Raw genomic sequence first — 6,246 nt, forward strand, 5'->3', positions numbered from 1 at the left:
TAGGTCTCGCTGCTGCAGTCTGAGACAATAGGACGGCCTGGTGGAATTTGATGAGGTAAGCTCCATTTACTGGGATCTTTGTGGATCTTAGGGAGCATATAAAAGATTCTGGCTCTGGGTGTGGAGTCCCCTATCAGGTAGTGCTTCTGTTTAGTGTTAATAAATCTTTTGTCGTGTAAAGATTGGATGATTTTATTAACTAAGGGGATGGTGTCCAGATAGATAGGTTTATCTAATTGAATATAATATTTCTCATCCTTCAGTTGTCTGTAGCCTTCCCACAAATATTGTTCTCTATCCAAAATTACTATGGCACTCCCTTTATCTGCCGGTTTGATGACAATCTGTTTATTGTCTTTTAATTGTTTGAGGGCCAGAATTTCAGAATTGCTAAGATTAGGAGGAATTTGGTGAACTTTAAATTTGGTGTCAAAATATCTGTCGTCCGCTCTGATGATATTATCAATTTCTGGTGGAATTACAGTTTTTGGAGGAGTCCATGTTGACTTGTGAATAAACGGAAGTCTTTTAGTAGGAGGCTTATGCTCGTAGTAGGCCGCTAATCTGAGTGTTCTGTGATATTGTTGTACATCATACTTGGTTTGTGGGATCAGATCCCTATTAGTGCCCTGAGTGGGAATAAAATTGAGTCCCCGGGAAAGCAGAGATATCTGTTCAGTGGTCAATTTTACATTCTTGGTTAAATTGATAACCGATTTGTTCCCCTCCTGTAGCGGCAGGCTTATGGGGATACTTAATTTAAATGTGCGCACCAGTGGTCAAATATGATTTTTCCGGTCTCATTTGTCCAATGAACATTGTCTGCTTCAGTTTTGAATTGTGTGCTGGGTAACATAGGAATGTACTCACCCAGTAGTGCAATGTATGTGTTGAGCTGTGTTAAGTTATGTTTCTCCTTCTCTGTCAGGCTGTTGGAAAAGTTAATTTGTGGGATGATGATCCGAGCCTGGGGAAAGGTAGTTTTAGCCACTCTCAGCATGCTCTGCAGTTGCTTGATGGACGTCTCTTTAGTCTTTTGGTCCCGATTGCAGATTCCGAAGGACATGATGATCTTCTCCACCGTGACGTGTGTTGTAGTGTTTTGCAGAATGCCCTCAGCGTTCCTGAAGTTGGCCCCTGGAAACGAATCGATCTGAAGGTCAGTTATGGTGTGTGGTGGCAGAGTAGACACATTTGAGTCTCCCATGATGACATGTTTTTTGTGGATGTTAAGATGCCATTCTTTTAGCTTTCTGGACGACGTCATGTGTCTTGAAGGGCGAAAGGGGCCCGCTGTGTGGGGTGTGAGGAGTACTCCCGTGCCGGCTGCCGGGGTAAGCAGGGTCTGCACTGCTGTGTGCAACGTTTCAGTAGATCTGAGTGTCGGGGCGATGGGACCCCCGCTGGGAGGACCAGCCTCACTCACCCTGGTCTCCTCCTCTGGGAGGATGGTGCTGTGAGTCGGCGAGAGTTCATCAATGGAGCTTGTGTCGTGTGAGACGCAGCCATTCCCCTGTGTGGGTGTGTGTGTGCTGGAAGATGGAGACTGGGTGGGCTGTGATGCGTCACCCAAAGTGAAGGGAAACATCCTGCGGATCCTCTGAGGTAGTGGAAGGTGCTGTAGAGGAGTGGCTGTGAAGAGGTCCTCCTCTGGTGTGTCCTCAACCACGCGCAGAGATGGCTCTGACCTCGCTGCGGAGAGAGGCCGACTGTGAGAAGTCCACCCATCCTCCAGTGTTGTGGGGACCGGAGTGTGTGCTGGCGTCTGAAGTGCACGGGGGGACATGTCCGTGGCAGCAGCGTGCAGCAAGGCTGTGGTCAGACCCGAAGCTGTAGCTGCGCCAGAGCCCCGACCTTGTGGTGGGAGGTCTCTCTTCGCGCCGACTCGGGGGGCTGAAATCTCCGGTGTGTGCATGTGTGTGTCAGTCTGCTCCTGCAGTCGTGTCAGTTCCGCCGTGATGATCTCTTCAGTCTCGGTCAGTGTTTCAGGCGTCAATCTGCGGCCGAAATGTCTCTTAGCCCAGTTAGACGCTATTTCGAACGGGGCATGCCACTCAGGTGACTCTAATATGTGCAGTTCACCTATTTCTTTTTCAATAACCTGTTCATAGTGGTTACGGAGAATGACGAGTGTCGTGTGTGCCCAGTTTTTGGCGTTGCCCTCAATCAGTTGTGATGTCTGTGTGTTAGGTACTGCAGGTTTAATCAAAATGGTTAACTGTTTCGTCATTTTGTCAATTGACACTGGAGTTTTTTCAGTACTCACATTAGAGAAGTGGTGAAATGCCTTGATTGTTCTGTGTAAGATGTGGCATTTGAGGGCAAAGTCTGGATCATCTGACCTTGGTTTATTCTCATCTCGATCTCTCACTTCAGGTTGATTACGAGTCTTGACTTGTGGGTGGTTCTCCCTCCTCCTATCTTCAGTGTTGATCTGTCGTATGTGCGCGTCTCTGCGCCTGGGCGCGTCTCTGCGTCTGGGCACCTGTTGCGGCTCCGCGCGTCGTCGGCTCTCCTCTCCATAATTGACGCGAAGTGGCGAGTTGCGTCTTCCGTAGTCCTCACGAAAGCGGCTCGGAGAATCCCCTCTGCGAACCATGTAACCTCCGCGTGGAGGGTCCGGTCTGTAGTAGGGCTCATCCCTGCGTTTCCGCGATGCGCTGTAGCTGTCCCTGTGTCTGTTCACCGTGTCGGGCAAGCGTCTTTCGCGCCGATGCAGCGATGGCTCTAGTCGGTCCTGACGAGGCTGGTTGCGTCGGGGAGAGACCCGGTCGTGGACGGGCAGGCCCGTCCTGGTCACGGAAGCGTAGGTTCTGCGTCGGTGACGGGAAGGCGACCTGCGGCGGTGGGGCGAACTGGGGGCGTCCTGGCGAAGTTCAGGAGCGCGTCCCCTCCGTGCGCTAATGTCCGCTCTCCTACCTCCATCATTAGCGGGAGCTCCGCGGTAGTGCTGGGATCTGTCCCTCCCTCTGTACGTGGCAGTGGGATAGATGTCTCGCTCCGGGCTGCGATACCTTCCATGGCGGCCCCTCTTGTAGGTCACCGTGGTCCATTCCTCTCTGTTCAGTCGTCCGTGGTAGCTCATGCTAAGCTAGCCCCGTGTGTGTTTTGTAGGCCAGGAAAAAGTTACAGAAGCACTTTGGACTATTTATTTTGGCCAAACAGTGAAGCAAATAAAATGAATGAAAAAATAAAAAATGATACAGCAACGTTTCGATTTATATTAAATCTTCTTCAGGCTGATAAATTGTATAAAACTAATTGATTGTGAAGAGCGTGATGCCGCGAGTCAACTTACTCAGCGAACCCGCTTGAAAAAGGAGGGACCGGAAGCCAAGGTTGGCTTTACAACAGGTCAGAGGTCAAACGTCACTTTACGTGAAGACGTAAAATTAGACCTAACTTTACGGTCAGCAGTTATTTACATCCTTTTTCCTTTGTAACATAACATGCAACCATTAAACATGTAAAAAATGAATATATATATATATGCACACATAAACCATGTTTGCAATTTGTGTGTGTGTGTGGAAAAGGTAATAAGCTTCAGTGCATTTAACCAATATAATGTTCTGGCATAACTTTGGAACAGGTAATAAGCTTCAGTGCATTTAACCAATATAATGTTCTGGCATAACTTAGGAACAGGTAATAAGCTTCAGTGCATTTAACCAATATAATGTTCTGGCATAACTTTGGAACAGGTAATAAGCTTCAGTGCATTTAACCAATATAATGTTCTGGCATAACTTTGGAACAGGTAATAAGCTTCAGTGCATTTAACCAATATAATGTTCTGGCATACCTTTGGAACTCAACATTTGTAAAATACACAAATATATGTCACATTTGTACAGACAGGAGGTGGAAACCCTTGACCATAATAGCAGGTAAGTATTTAACAGGTAAGTATTTAACAGGTAAGTATTTAACACTGATAGTGAAGAGGCCTAAACTGTAAGGTTGAGTTTAGGGCTCTTACAAGGAGGTTAAGTTTAGGGTTAGGGTTAGGGTTAGGGTTAGGGTTAGGGTTAGGGTTAGGGTTAGGGTTAGGGTTTGGGTTAGGGTTAGGGTTAGGGTTAGGGTTAGGGTTAGGGTTAGGGTTAGGGTTAGGTAATAGCAAGGATACCAGACTTTTGGCGTGATGATCGTATATAGCTGTTGGCTACTTGGTGCTAGCCTCCTGAAACGTGGCGTGTGCATTCCTAGCACACCAGAGCACCTTTGTATTAAGTGTGGCATCTGTAGCTGCCTCCTTTGGTATGGCTGCCATAGAGCCCCATTGGATTATTTTGGTGATGATCGTATATAGCTCTTGGCTACTTGGTGCTAGCCTCCTGAAACTTGCTGTGTGTGTTGGTATTAAGCCAGAGCACGTGTGTGTCAAGTTTGTGTGGCTCTAGCTTGTTCCTTTAGTATAGCTGTCATAGACTCCCATTGCTTTGGGCTGGGGGCCTTAGAGGTCCTGGAGCCTGGCTCTTCTGGGATAAATTTTGATAGGAAGGTCCTAGAGCCTTGTAAGTGGGCTCTACCCCCACTAAGTGGTTGATTGCGGTTCGATGGGTACCAAGTTTGAGGTTCTAGGACCTTGGGAAGGGGTAATACATCCCCTTCACCATATATGGTGAAGAGGCTTAGATGGTGTACAGCTCTTGGCTGCTTGGTGCTAGCCTCCTGAAACTTGGTGTGTGTATTGCTAGCATGCCCTAGCACCTTTGTAGTAAGTTTGGCGTCTCTAGCTGCTTCCTAGGACCTAACCCTAAGCTATTCACACAGCCTGAGCTTTACGACACATGTATGACTGGTTGTGGTTAGTTAAACCTACTTGGGTAGGTCCTAGAGCCTTGCAAGTGGGCTCTACCCCCACTAAGTGATTGATTGCGGTTGGTTAGGGTTAGGGTTAGGGTTAGGGTTAGGTGTTAGGGGATTGTGATCACTATGCTGGAAGCCAGCAAGGTGATCTGTGCACTGTCCATCACTACCTCACATCCTGAAGCACCTACCTCTCATTCAAGCCTTTAGGATGTCTTGTATCCAGTCTGGCAATCCAGATCCTTTCAGCCCTTTTCCTCTGGGAAATGTTCCACCTGGGGTTACACTCAATGACAGTCGTTAAAACAGATTTCCATCCATGTAATAGGAAGTGTTTCACAAAAGGTGTCTCCATCTTTTTCCTCTTCAGTATGTTGTATTTGTGTTGAGTGAATCGAGTAGAAATGGTGTTCCCCGTTTCACCCACATACTGTAAACCACACTTTTTACAAGAAATCAGATATATACAATTTTTGGACTTTAGACTGCCACGGGTCATTGTCTGAAAGACCTCTTTTGTGTACCGATTAGTGAACCAGTTTTGGTGTTTAAAATACTGGCCCTGTACTCTGGTTTTAGGGTCAAAGAGGGGTTTAATTTTCGCTTTTACCAGGAGATCCTGTAAATTCTTGTTTTTCCTGAATGCAGCAATAATGCTATAGTTTTGTAATGTTGATGTTCCTGTAATGTGTTTTTGAAAGTTCCTCTTACTTTGTCTAATTAGTTCAACAGTTGACGGGGAAAATGTCGTCACAAATGGAAGGTTACAAGTTACTACTGGTGGTCTAGTTTGCTGAAATGACCTTCTGCATTTTCTAAGGAAGGTCCTAGAGTACCCTCTGGTGGACAAAGCTCGAAACAGCACTCTGACTGCCGAATTAAAATCTTCCTCTTCAGTGCAAATTCTGTGAAACCTCAACAATTGTGACTTAATCAAGCCTGCATAGGTGTGCTTTGGGTGGAAGCTAGTTTTATAGAGCAGAGCGTGGGTGTCTGTCTCTTTAAAGAACACTTTGATCGCTAGTGTGTGGGTCTCCTTGAACCTGTCGTTCTTAAAAGTGGTGGTGTCCAAGAAATCGACAGAGGTCAAACTGCTGGTTGATTTTAGCTTGATTGATTCACTGTGATTATTCAGCGTGTTCAAAAATGTGTCAAAGTCCTCTCTCGTATGAGGCCACACCCCCCAGATGTCATCTAAAAACCTGTAGTAGTACAGAGGTTTTTTAGGACATGTTTTTAGGGCTGACTCCTCCCATTCAGCCATAAAGATGTTTGCATATGCGGGAGCAAATTTCTTCCCCATAGCTGTACCTTTAATTTGCAGGAAAAATTCTCCATTAAATGTGAAGTCATTTTTGGTCAAATTAATCTCTAATAACTGTAATAATTCTTTTTCTGGTCTTTTTTTGTTTGGGTGTTTCCGAAATGCATTTT

The sequence above is a fragment of the Anarhichas minor genome, unplaced genomic scaffold (assembly GCF_050575085.1).
Source record: "Anarhichas minor isolate MPS153535 unplaced genomic scaffold, ASM5057508v1 ptg000154l, whole genome shotgun sequence".
NCBI lineage: Eukaryota > Metazoa > Chordata > Actinopteri > Perciformes > Anarhichadidae > Anarhichas > Anarhichas minor.